Here is a 13,296-nt window from a genome sequence, read left to right as displayed (position 1 = left end):
AAAAAGGACTGCAAAGTATAAACCCAGACTTTAAAAGTCTTCAGTAGTCGTAACAGCATCTCTATTATTATTATGTCATGATGCAAAAGTAATTTGATGTATTAAAAATAATTGTAGGCCAAACCCTGCCCATTTTCCAGAAGTAAGCATGATTCCTTGTGCCTCATCTCTTGTAACATCCCCTGTCTTACCTGTAATCTCTTATAAACTCTTCCTCCACTTCCCCAGGTGATTATTTCTCATCTACCACTCTGTTACTTAACCTCCTTAACTTTTCTTGGCTTCTGTTTTTCAGATGGCTCTACCCCATCCTCATGTCTCTACCCCATCCTCATGTCTCTTGACCCATGAACTAAATCTTGAGCCTCTGTTTGCTCACTCCACTAATCAGCAACTTAACTCAGGCTGACTTGACGAAATACCATAGACTGGGTGGTTTAAACAACAGAAATTGATTTCTCACAATTCTGGAGGCTGTAAGTTTGAGATTATAGTGCCAGTGTGGTTGGGTTCTGGTGAGGGCCCTCATGTGGTGAGGTGAGCAAGCTCCTATCTTTCCCTTCTTTGTCATCCTATAAGGGTACTGATCCCATCATGGGGACCCACCCTCGTGACCTTTTCTAAACCTAGTTACCTCCCAAAGGTCATGTGTCCAAATACCATCACATTGTAGGACAAGGCTTCAACGTATGAATTATACAGGAATAGAAACATTGAGTCCATCATAAAAGGGCATCGTGGTAGTGACAATAGTATGAACAGCTGTGAGGGTGAGAAGGAACACTTTATTGTGTGTATCTTTACCATGAGCTCCCATTCTGCTGAACTGATGATAGGAAATTTAAAAGTCATGCAGGAGGTCACCCAGTCTATGCCACATTTTGTATTTCATATGCAGTGTCAAAGAGTTAAGAAGAGGGTATTTCGGCCGGGCGCGGTGGCTCAAGCCTGTAATCCCAGCACTTTGGGAGGCCGAGACGGGCGGATCACAAGGTCAGGAGATCGAGACCATCCTGGCTAACACGGCGAAACCCCGTCTCTACTAAAAACACAAAAAATTACCGGGCGAGGTGGCGGCGCCTGTGGTCCCAGCTACTCGGGAGGCTGAGGCAGGAGAATGGCGGGAACCCGGGAGGCGGAGCTTGCAGTGAGCTGAGATCTGGCCACTGCACTCCAGCCTGGGTGACAGAGCGAGACTCCGTCTCAAAAAAAAAAAAAAAAAAAAAAAAAGAGGGTATTTCTGGTTATTGGTCATTTCTCCACATAGGTTTCTTCTGACACGTCCATGTGAATGTCTCCTTAATCCCCTCTTTGTGTTCTTTTCTTCCAGTCTCAGGGTGTTGTCAAAGAAAAATTACACTGAAAAAACTTAAACGGGCAAGGAAACTTTATTCAAGACTATTGCAATAAGGATCAAGACTATGACAATAAGGGAGAGATGTTGAACTCAACTTTGTTGGAATGAAAAGCAAGACAGGTTTTAAGCATTGGGGTGAACTGCTGGAAAAGTATTGGAGGACCATTGAGTGGGGAGATTGATCAATGTGATTAGGCCTTTGGTATTTTCTCACTGGCGCTGATCTAAGTCAGGCCCCTACCCTCCTACAAAGATGAGGAGATAGGACCCTATCTTTCTTGATGATTACATTTCAAGGGGATGACTCACAGGTCATTGAAAATGACATTCTTTGGGTGCAAAACTGGCAAAAGGCTGAGAGATTTATATACCTCTTGCAGAAAAAATAACTTGCAATTCCAAGTTTTCTAAAGCAAATGCACTAAGAAAAAAGAGGCCGGGAACTTATAGTCAGAAAGAAACCTATCTGAAATACAGTGAGGCTGCAGGTAAGAATGAAGGCATCTTGGTGAATGTGGAGGATTTGCTTAAGGTCCTATAATTCCTGGTCTTGGCAGTATCACCCAAGCACTCTTCTCTGGAATCTTTCAGCTTCCCAGGAGTTTTCGCCAGGGAAGTGTTATGAGTATCCTGCTCCAGTGCTTCAGCCCTCTCTCCATCAACCCTAGTGAGGGAATCCTCCTTTGCTTTATAGGCAGGGGCATAAGGGCTTGGAGGAGTGGGCTCTTGTCTACTTCCCTTTTCTTCCAAGTCACTCTGCTTCTTTGGGAAATCTCTCTATTCTTTTTGTTTGTTTCCTAATTGACCTCAGTGATCCATTACAAGGAAAATCAACCAACGAAAAATGAGTTTCTTTTTCATCCAGGATTGGACGAAGGTAATTTTCAAACCCTCCCAGTGAGCGGAGGGCAAGTGGAGGGTAAGGAGGAAATTTTACATTTTGACTTTCCAATGTAACAAAAAAAAAAAAAAAAGAAGGAAGGAAAATGAAAAACAGTGCTAAGTTTTCATACTTAAACAATTATGTTCATACTCTGGCACAAAGATAATGTACTTCATAGAACGGTTGTGAGTTTAATGGGAAAACTCATATTTCTGGAAGAAATTCTGACTCTTAAGTACTCATTAAATAAGCTCCTTTCTCCCTCCTACACTTTCATTAAGAAATGAAGTATTACCTGTATGTTGGTAAAACACAGAGTGCCTTTTCCAAGATCTTTCTAAATCCTTTCTCTTCTGAATTTCAAACTTCAGCCTATCAATCTTTACAAAATTCTACAGAAATTGTTGATCAAATTTCAATGTTTAGGACAAAAGAAAAAGTACCACCCTTTAATTTCTCAGTGGAAAGGCCTTGTGGGTCAGCCTTATCATTAACAAGTTCATTTATTACTGCTATGAGGCAGTCGAGCTTGCAGTGTTAATTAACTCTATGAGGGATGCCTCATAGAGTTAATTATGTTATTTTCTATGTTGCCCTACAAAATAACAGTAGGCACTGTGAGGTACTGTCACCCGCTGGTGCTCCACCTAAGCTCATCTTCATGTTCACTGCCCCACTATTACCTAGAAACCACTTTTTTCCTGATTTAGGACTAAACAGCAGATAATGTGGATGTGAGAAATGTGACTATATATATAAGATATATATGAGATACATAAGATATATATATATATATCTTAGTTTCTCACTTTTAGGTAAAGACAATGGAATCAGGGTACAGAGGGAAGTACTTAGACTTTCAGATTCTGCTCGGTCCATAGTAAGCTTCCCATGATGTTATGTCCCTACTCTTCCGATGATACATAGGCAGATTCCAAGTATTTAGAAATTGTTCACTTGCATCTCCTTCCTTTCCTCACTTTGTTTTCATACTTGTCCCCTGCTTGCTGTGCATATGCATAGATTATGAGAACTGTGACTCCACTAATTGAGGCTGCTGTTGCCTGGTAGGGTTCAAAGGCAGCAGCAGTCGTGCTGGAACTGCATATTCCTTCTGTCACATTCTTCTTGTCTCTATTCCATGTACACAGCTCTATACCACAGAGTCCAAATGCAGACTGCTTGTTTCCATTGTTTTGATTCCGGCATCTATTCCTCCTGCCCTGGGGATGATGAATAATTGAAAACTGAACATGAGCTTAATTTGGTATGCCTTGGAAGTGGTTTTTTATGCTGATTTGGTTTTATGTTCTCTGAAACATCAAGGGCCAGGCTCCAATGTCAGGAATAATTACTATATCCCATATGTGACACACCTCAAAAATGAACAGGGGACACAGATGACTTCCTACATCATTAGGAATAGTTTTAGATATCTTAATAAATGTCAAGGATGATAAAGAGAATTTTATAGCCCTCTTTTTGGGAAAATAAATCTTTTCTATTTTGGAAATAAATGTTTTCATTTTACAAGGGATTGTAGAAAATTATGTCCAAAACTCTATGCTCCTTGTGTCATTCAATTGCTTTCCCTAGATAATCAGTCAGGGTAGAACCTTCATTAATAGGATACCAAAGATGCTCACACTTCTCTGCTGCTCTATTAAAGAATGCACCTGAAACTGGAGGTCATCATGTTAACTAAAACAAGCCAGGCACAGAAAAACAAATATCACATGTTCTCACATATTTGTGGGACCTAAAAATCAAAACAATTGAACTCATGGAGATAGAGAATAGAAGGAGGGTTGCTGGAGGATGGGAAGGGTAGCGGGGAGGATGGAGGAAAGGTGGGGTTGGTTAATGGGTACAAAAAAATAGAAAAAAATGAGTAAGACCTAGTGTTTGATAGCACAACAGGGGAACTATAGTAAATAATAAATTAATTGTACATTTAAAAATAACTAAAAGGGTATAATTGGATTGTTTCTAATACTAAGGATAAATGCTTGAAGGGCTGGATACCCAATTTTCCATGACATGATTTTTACGCATTGCATGCCTGTACCAAAATATCTCATGTATCTCATAAATACATACACCTACTATGTATCCCCCAAAATCTAAACTTTAAAAAAATTTTTAAGGCCAGGCGCAGTGGTTCATGCTTGTAATGCCAGCACTTTCGGAGTCCAAGGTGGGCAGATCACCTGACGTCAGGAGTTCGAGACCAGCCTCAACACAGAGAAACCCCGTCTCTACTAAAAATACAAAATTAGCTGGGCGTGGTGGTGCATGCCTGTAATCCCAGCTACTCAGGAGGCTGAGGAAGGAGAATTGCTTGAACCTGGGAGGCAGAGGTTGCAGTGAGCCAAGATCACGCCATTGCACTCCAGCCTGGGTAACAAGAGCAAAACTCTGTCTCAAAAAAAATAAAATAAATCAATAAGTCAATAAATCAATAGAGATTTAAAAGAATGAAGCTGATATGCACTAGCCCCGACCGCCCTACACAAAATTTATATGCTGAAGTTGCATTCTCTGGCACCTCAGAATGTGGTCATATTTAGAGACATGATCTTTACAGATGTAGTTAGGTTAAAATTAGGTCATTAGAGTGAGCCCTATCCAATATGACTAATACCTTTATAAAAGGAGGAAATTTGTACAGTCACCTAACAGAGGGATGATGATGTGAACATAACAGGGAGAAGACAGCCATCTATAAGCCAAAGAAAGAAGCCTGGAATAGACAAACCCTTCCTTTATGGCTTAACATCTTGATCTCAGACTTCAAGTCTTCAGAAATGTGAAAAAATACATTTCTGTTTTTTAAGCCACCCAGTTTCTGATACCATGTTATTGCAGCCCTAGCAAACTAACACAGCATTTTTCTGTCAACCCAAGGCAGGAACACCTGTGACTAGCTGACTCCATCCTTCCTGTTCACAGCTGATTGGACCAGAGAAAGTACACCTAATCCAAGAGAGCAAAACCACTGACTGTCCAGCAGTCAATGAGAGTTTCTAAAAAATCTGAACCAAAAGGCAAAGCTGAAAAGGAGGACGTTGTTGTCTTTAAGGGCAGAGCACTGTAGTGGGTCTGGCTTCTATGTGGCCCTTTGTTGGGCTCGGTGGTTGTTGGCTCGGTGGTTGTTGGCTCCGTGATTGTGGGCTCTGTGGTTGTTCCACTCTTTTGTTTGTTTGTTTGGATTCCACATGGTCTGTGGCCTTAACATAAACTGGGGTAAAAAATTTCAAATAATTCTTACCTCAGAAAACAGAAGTCAGTCAAGAAGGGACCAGACGCAAGCCGACAAAGGTGAACCGGGGAAGAGAGGAGAAAAATGAGGAAGTGAGAGGTGCAACATGCTAGCAGCCCTCGCTTGCTCTCGGCGTCTCCTGGGCCTCAGCGTCCGCTCTGGCCACATTCGAGGAGCCCTTTAGCCCGCCGGTGCGCTATGACAGCCCCTCTCTGGGGCTGGCCGAGGCCAAAGCCGGCTCCCTCTGCTCACGGGGAGATGTGGAGGAAGAGACGCGGGCGGGAGCCGGGGCTGCGCGCTACGGTGCGGGTTCCGGGTGGGCGCGGGCTCGGCGGGTCCAGCACTCGGTGTGGCCGGCCGGCGCCTGCTGGGCCTGATTGGAGGCTAGGTCCCGTGCGTGGACCGCCGTTGCCTCTTCGCGGGGTCGTCGGCCACGATGGCAGGTCTCCCTCTCTTTCTTGTTTCCCCCCTTTTCCTCTTGGGACAAGCTCCCGCTAGGCTGCCGGAGTGCCCAGGCTAGGAGCTGCAAAGTCCCCAGGGCACTGGCAGTGAAACATGAACCCAGCTGGGCTTCTGGGAGGGGTAGGGACTCGGAGAACTTTTCTGTCTAGCTGAAGGATTGTAAACGCACCAATCAGCACTCTGTGTCTAGCTAACGGTTTGTAAACAGCACCAATCAGCACTCTGTCAAAACGGACCAATCAGCTCTCTGTAAAACGGACCAATCAGCTATCTGCAAAATGGACCAATCAGCAAAATGTGCGTGGGGGGGAGGGGGGGGCAGGCAAGGGAATAAAAGCAGGCCACCCTGCCATGAATTTTGCTGCTGCCCACTGCTTGTGTCTCTGCTGCCTGTATGAGCTGTAACACTGCAGAAGGCTGCAGCTTCACTGCTGAAGCTAGCAAAACCACGGACCCACGGGGAGAGACGAACAACTCTAGACAGGAGGAACCAACGTCTCCCGACGCGCCACCTTTATGAACTGTAACAGTCACTTAAAAGGTCTGTAGTTTCACTCCTGAAGTCAGTGAGACCAGGAAGCCACCAGAAGGAAGAAAGTCTGGACACATCTGAAGGAACAAACCCCGAACACACCATCTTTAAGAACTGTAGCACTCGTGGCTGGGGTCCGCGGCTTCATTCTTGAAGTCAAGGAGAGCAAGAACCCACCAATTCCGGACACAGAAAGGAGAATAAACATGTTACTGTCTTGATTGTGAAGCCAAATTCATCCATTCATTCATACTATAGAGCCCCTGTGTTAGGCCCTGGGCTAGATGCTGGTAACCCAGTAATAACTAAGACTTCGTCTCCATATCCAAGAAGCTTAAGGTCTAGAAATATTTGGCTTATTGGTTATTTTGAACTTGCCTTACCTCTGTCTCTTTGATTACAATAGATCAGTTAACAATTTCTCCCTCATTATGTCCAGCTGTGTTTTTAAATGATTCATTCTTGCCTGTATGTCTGCGCATATATATATATATACACACACACAATGTAATTTTTTCTGCCACTCCTATTATTTATTATAAACTAGGAGGGAAGCAGTGTCCACATAGTTATGAGAGAGAATAAGTCAGAAAAATTAACTTTCCTTCTTTCTTATGTTTAACGATGGATCTAGAAAAAAAAATTCTGGAACCAAGGAAGTATATTATTTTAATATCCCTCTCTCCTTTTATACCTCTTTCTTATCACTTACGTCCTCTGTCTCCAGGTTGTAAGCGTGTCTGAGAATCACTTCCGGGCTTGATCCCTGATCCATGAAGTACACCATGCTCTGAAGTTTTTTATTCCTCCTCCCATCTTCTCCACTTCTGCATTAAAAACCTCCAATAAATTCAGTGCAAGTGAATTACCTGGTGTCAGGAAAAGTGTAATCAGAGGGAACTCAAATGTATGAATGTTTTTGACTAATAATACTTTACCCTCCTTGTAGGTTTTCTGGCCTTTCAAAGAAGATACTTATTAATATAAATTACTGTCCATCTATTAGAATTACAGGCAATGTAGAAAAATGAAGTTTCAAAATTCTAGAGATACGTGTACAATGGACCACCAAAAGAGCAGGAAAATTCCCTGTTGGATTCTATCCCTGTTGTCAACATCCCTAACTGCCTCTTCATTCAGTTTGTCTTCTTCCATTCCTTAGAGACTGTTTGCAAGATTTTTTGCAAAATCCAGGGTTTCGTGGGATTTATTTTTCTTAAAGGAGGTGAGATGAAGTTACAAGAGAAATGTGGAACAGGAGTACCTGTCTTCTGTATAGGTCAACTAACTTAATCATCCTTTTATTCCTTTTTATTTAAGAAGTATGTATTAAGAGTCTACTTTCTTGTCTTTTCCATACTTGGGATACAAGTAACCAGTATGGAAATTGGTTACTTGGCATACAGTAATACAAAGCCTCTGCCTTTGTAATACTCACTTTTGGGAGCGTGCAAGGTTCATAAAGCTACATGATCTGGCCAAAGTTTGTCACTGCAGGAGTATGAAGTGCACGTGAGGGAAGAGTGGCTTACAGCAGATGAGGTAATAAAAACAGTGTTCAAAGCTAAGACATGCGTGGTGCTTGCTATGTGCCAGGTGACAGTATGTCCTTTACATACAACTCTCATATAATTATTTTGTTCTCAAAAACTCTGGGAATTAGATACTATTGTTACCATCATCATTCCTGTTTTACAAATGAGGAAACTGAAACACAAAATAATGAGAGCCATGGAGCTGATTATTGATGAAGTTGGGCTGTGGACACAGGCATCTGGCTGCCAAATCTATATGCTTCACCACCACCCTATTGCTGGCATGAGATTGTTTTCTGTAAGTTGAATTTTAAAAACAGAAATTTTGGATACAATGCCATTAGGCTGAAACTAACCCTGTGAGATCCTCTAGGATTCTAAGTGGGAAATGTGGACATGCTATGCTTTTGTAAAATTATTGCAGTGATATTTATAATTAAAACTTGAAACTAAAAACTGTCGTTTTCTGAAATGTTAGAAAAGCAGATTAATATGTAAAGTGGTAAAGAAAAGCAACTTTTTAAAATTTGTCCAGTTCTGTCATTAACTTACTGCATGTCTGAAGGTTAGATCACATGAACTCTCCAGATTTGAAATTCCTCATATGGTGGGTGATCATATAATTAATTGTCCAAATGGGGACACTTAGAAATGAAGGGGGGCCCTATTAATAATTACACTGGGACAATATTGCCAGGCAAACCACAGTAGATGGTTCAACTTATGTATCAAAATGAGGCTACAAGAGCTGATCCCTAAATTCACTTCTAGTTGCAGTGGGTGTGTTTGTGTTGGCCTGACCGACTGTTTATCCAATGTATTAGGATCAGTTAGTAAGAGGCAGAAGGAAAACTCAGAGGTCTGACTTAACCCTGTTATGGTTAACAAGGTCTGTGCCTAGATTAGGACATTTTTATTCTAGCAAATAAAATAATAACAATGTATAAATTGACCACATTTATATTAAATTGAAATTGTGCAGGAGAAAACAAATGCAAGTTAATTCCAAGTAGGCTTAATGCCCAATCAGTACTATGAAAATACAACAAAACGAAACCAATGCCCAAGAAAGGCTGCCAATTAGAAAGAAAGAATTAATTTAATTCATAACAGGTTTTAATTTTGAGTCCTCAAGACTGAACAGCTAACTTGGGTACCTCCAACCAGCATGACACTGAGAACAGTGTGACCTGATTTAAAAGAATATTGAGTTTGTACAAAGACCATTGGCAGGAGATCTTAGAGTCTTCATTCATGTATTCATTTAATGGATTGGCAAAAGCTTGTTATGTGCCAAACATTGCTATGGGCTGATGATACAACTAAGTAAAAACATAACCCTTGCCCCGGAGGAAATACCAGTCTGATCTTGACACCGCCATATACATGCAGTGAGGCTTTGGATGTATCATTTAACTTTTCTGAGTCTCGGTTTCCTTAAAGTAAAATGAGGGAACTAAAAATGCATGGTCACTAAAAATCATCATTTGGCTAGTTAAATTTTATGAAATCAGAAGTTCTGTCTGGATAAATGTTAACCTTTAGCTGGTTTCACTATGTTAGATAATAATGTTAGGGAAAGTTTTGAAAATACAATAGGCATGCTACTGTTTGTCTCCATAATCACTGTGTTGAAAAAAAGAGATGTTTTCCTTTCACCCATAATTTTCCCTTTGTTCACTATCTTCAGGCCACATTTTCCATGTGTTTGGCAGCATGTGCTATGGTCTGAATGTGTCCCCCAAAAAGCTGGTGTTGGAAACTTAATCCTCAATGCAACAGTGTTGGGAGAGAAGCCTAATGGGAGGTTTGGATCATGAGGTCTTGGCTCTCAAGAATGGATTAATGCTGATTATAAAGGTGGTTTGCCAGATTCCAGCCCCTCAATCTTGAACTTCCTAGCCTCCAGGACTATGAGTAATCAATTTCTGTTCCTTTGAAATTACCTAGTCCAAGATATTCTGTTATAAGCATCACAAAATGGACTAAAACAGCCTGTAAGTATGCAGTTTCAGAATACATGATACCAGTGGTCTTCAAATGTAGATAGCTAGGCCTCACCTCCAGGGTTTCTGTTTGGTAGGTCTGATGTGTCAGATTAAAATGACCAACTACCCCACGTTTCCTGGGACTATAAGTTTTAGCACTAAAAGTTTTTTCTCTTTCCAACCCACCCCCCCCCCCCGCCTTTTTTTGGATATAGAGTCTTACTCTATTGCCCAAGCTGAAGTGTAGTGACATGATCATGGCTCACTGCAAGCTTCAAACTCTTGGACTCAAGGGAAACTCTCAGCTTGGCCTCCCAAGTAGCTGGGACTACAGGTGCACACTACAATGTCTGACTATTTAAAAAAATATTTTTTGTAGAGATGGGGGTCTTGCTATGTTGCTCAGGCTGGTGCTGAACTCCTAGGCTCAAGCAATCCTCCTGCCTTGGCCTCCCAAAGTGCTGGGATTATATATGTGTGCCACCTTGCCCACCTCTTTTATCTCAAGAAACTCTTCAGTCTCAGATAAGACAGACCAGTTGTTCACCCTAGGTAGAGCATAAGAATTCGTATTTTTAACAAGTTCCCAAATGATACATATACAGATGATCCAGGGGCCACATATTGAGAACTACTGCTCTATAGCTATGGTTTTCATCCTTGGCTGTCCATTAGAATTATTTGAGGAGTGTAAAAACGATATTTATTCTTATCTAACTGATCTCAGTTACAGCCAGGTAATTGTCCTTGTTAAAAGCTTCTCAGGTGATCCTAGAATACAGTCAAATTTAAGAACCACTGCTTAGATCCATGAAGCTAATCACTGAACACTTTTGACTCTGTCCTGTTAACCTCCTGTAATTGCATTGTCTTGCCGTCTTTACTGCCCCTGCTGTGATTCAAGACATCATTTCCTGCTTGTATGGTTGCACTAATCACATGACTGACTTCCCTCCCTTCAAGTTTCTCACACCATCTCTACTTCATGCTTTCTGCAACTGCTGGAGGAAGCTTACTAACATTAATACTTGATTATATTACTCCGTTTCTGAGGATCTGATGGACTTTCTTATATTAATGTAATTCATGTTATCTGCTCTAAAAAGTAATTGCCAAATCCCAGCTACTTACCACAACAAAGGTTTATTTCTTTGCCGTGCCATAGTCCAACGGCTGTTCTCCTGAACAATTCTTATTCCAGAACTGTGGTGACAGCAATTCTCCCATTTTGTAGCTTCAAGATCCCTAGGGCTTCCTTGGAGTCCTCCCTTGCATCACTTCCATTTAGTTAACTGAGAGATGGATGGACAGAATGTGGAACATGACACAGGATATTTAGAGGCTGGGCCCTGAGGTCGTATACATCACTTCTGCACATATTCCGTTGGCCAGAATAAAAACCTTGTAGCCCCAGCTAGATGCCAGGTGATCTGGAGAATGTCTTATTGTGTGCCTAGAATGAAAATGAAATAGTACAGTGACTATAAAGTATTATCTCTGTTGCAACTTTTATCAGAGTAATACAAACTCAAACACATTGTGGGTAATTTATTGGGTTGTATTACACTCATTAAAATTACTCCTCATTGCCTTCAGTATAAAGTTCAAAGTCTTGTGCTTGACTTGCAGTGATCTTAAGATTCTGGTCCTGACTCACTTTTCAGTGTCAACTTTTGATACTTTTCACAGGCATTCCCTGTCCGTATTCCCAAAATGTCCCATGCCGTCATGCCAATTTGAGGGTCTGAAAAATCTTTCTCCATTTCTTCACTTAACTCTTTCTTCCTAGCTTCTCAGAGCTCAGTTCAAGAGCCAACTCAGAAAGCATTTTCTGAATCTCCATCACCTTCTGCTTCCCAATTTGAAATTGTTGCTCCTATTCTCCATTCTAATAGCCCCTGGCATTCCACACTCATAGACCTCATTCCATTGTATATCTTTGACATGGTCCAGAACATCTTGATTATGAGCATCTTGTGGGTGACAAAAGTGCTTTTTCTCATTGTGCTTAATACTACGTGACACCTGGCATGTAACAGATCTTGAATAAATGCTTGTTTGGTTAAATGAATGACTGTTTAAAGACAATTTTTTAAAACCCTGATATCATACCACAGAGTAGTCGAGATGGTTTCCATTGCAATTTGATAGGCGTAAGCAGAGTCCCCTACTTCAGACACTTGTGTGTGTTGAACTATTGAATATCCCTTTCATATTTCAAATGGGGCACTGTATTAAACATGTATTCACCATTAAACACAGCCTTTCTTGGATTGATTTCTCAGTTTGTATATCAAATTGTTATGCAGATTCCATCAGAATAGGATCCAGAAGTGTTTTAATAAGAGCTGAGATTTTTAAACTGAAAAATATATTCAGAGTATGGGCTATTTAATGAAAAAAGACCTGGATTTTATACCACACTGGAAGTCTTAGCCAGATATAGCATAAAAACATATGACTGAGGTCCAAAGGACACACAAATAAGTGGGTAAGGACAGGGGGCAGGGCAAGATAGCAGAATAGAGGCCTCCACTAATTGCACCCCCAATAAGGACACCAACTTAACAATTATCTATGCCAAAAAAAAAGCACTTTCATAAGAACCAAAAATCAGGTGAGCACCCACAGTACCTGGTTTTAACTTCATTATCACTGAAAGAAGCACTAAAGAGATAGGAAAAATAATTTTGAATCACCAATGCCACCCCTTCCCCATCCCGCCACAGTGGGAATGAGGTGCAGAGAGCATTTTGCCATGCTGGGGAGAGGAAAACACAGCATAGATGGAGGCATTGAACTCATTGTTGCCCTATTATAACAGAAAACAAAACTGAACCAAACTCAGCTGACGCTCACCCATGGAGGGAGCATTTAAACCATCCCTAGCCAGAGGGGAATCACTGATCCCAGTGGTCCAAACGTCAGTTCCTACAAACCTCACTACAGTGGGCTAAAGTACTCTGGAGTTCTACCTAAGCTAGAAAGACAATCTAGGTGACATGGACAGGAAATCCTAGGTAAGTCCTAATGTTAAACTGGGCCCAGAGACAATAAACTGGGTGGCATGCAACATACACAGACACCAGAGGGGTGGCTAAGGGAGTGCTGGCATTACCACTCCCCTAACCCCAAGCTGAACAGCTAATAGCTTTAAAAGAGACCTCTTCCCTCTGCTTGAGGAGAGGAGAGAAAAGAGTGCGGGAAGACTTTGTCTTGCATTATGGATACCAGCTCAGACACAGCTCAGAGTGAACTATTACTTTGGGAGGTTGAG

The 13,296-nt window shown here is 41.5% G+C and overlaps 1 long non-coding RNA gene across 9 annotated transcripts in view; it reads right to left on the bottom strand.

Annotated features, from left to right (window-relative positions):
* LOC105497280 (uncharacterized) overlaps nucleotides 1–11,472 on the bottom strand; it is a 326,269-nt gene extending 314,797 nt beyond the window's left edge. For 5 of the 9 annotated variants that reach the window (XR_003021605.2, XR_003021600.2, XR_011606904.1 and 2 more), the window contains exon 1: nucleotides 5,512–6,845. This is a non-coding gene — a long non-coding RNA (uncharacterized lncRNA). The other 4 variants (XR_011606903.1, XR_003021607.2, XR_011606905.1 and 1 more) reach the window with 4 other exon arrangements.
* Between the last annotated feature and the right edge of the window lie 1,824 nt (nucleotides 11,473–13,296).

This window comes from Macaca nemestrina, chromosome 8 (assembly GCF_043159975.1).
Source record: "Macaca nemestrina isolate mMacNem1 chromosome 8, mMacNem.hap1, whole genome shotgun sequence".
Lineage (NCBI taxonomy): Eukaryota > Metazoa > Chordata > Mammalia > Primates > Cercopithecidae > Macaca > Macaca nemestrina.
The sequence above is the reverse complement of the archived record's forward strand: the minus strand, read 5'-3'. Positions and strand labels throughout refer to the sequence as shown.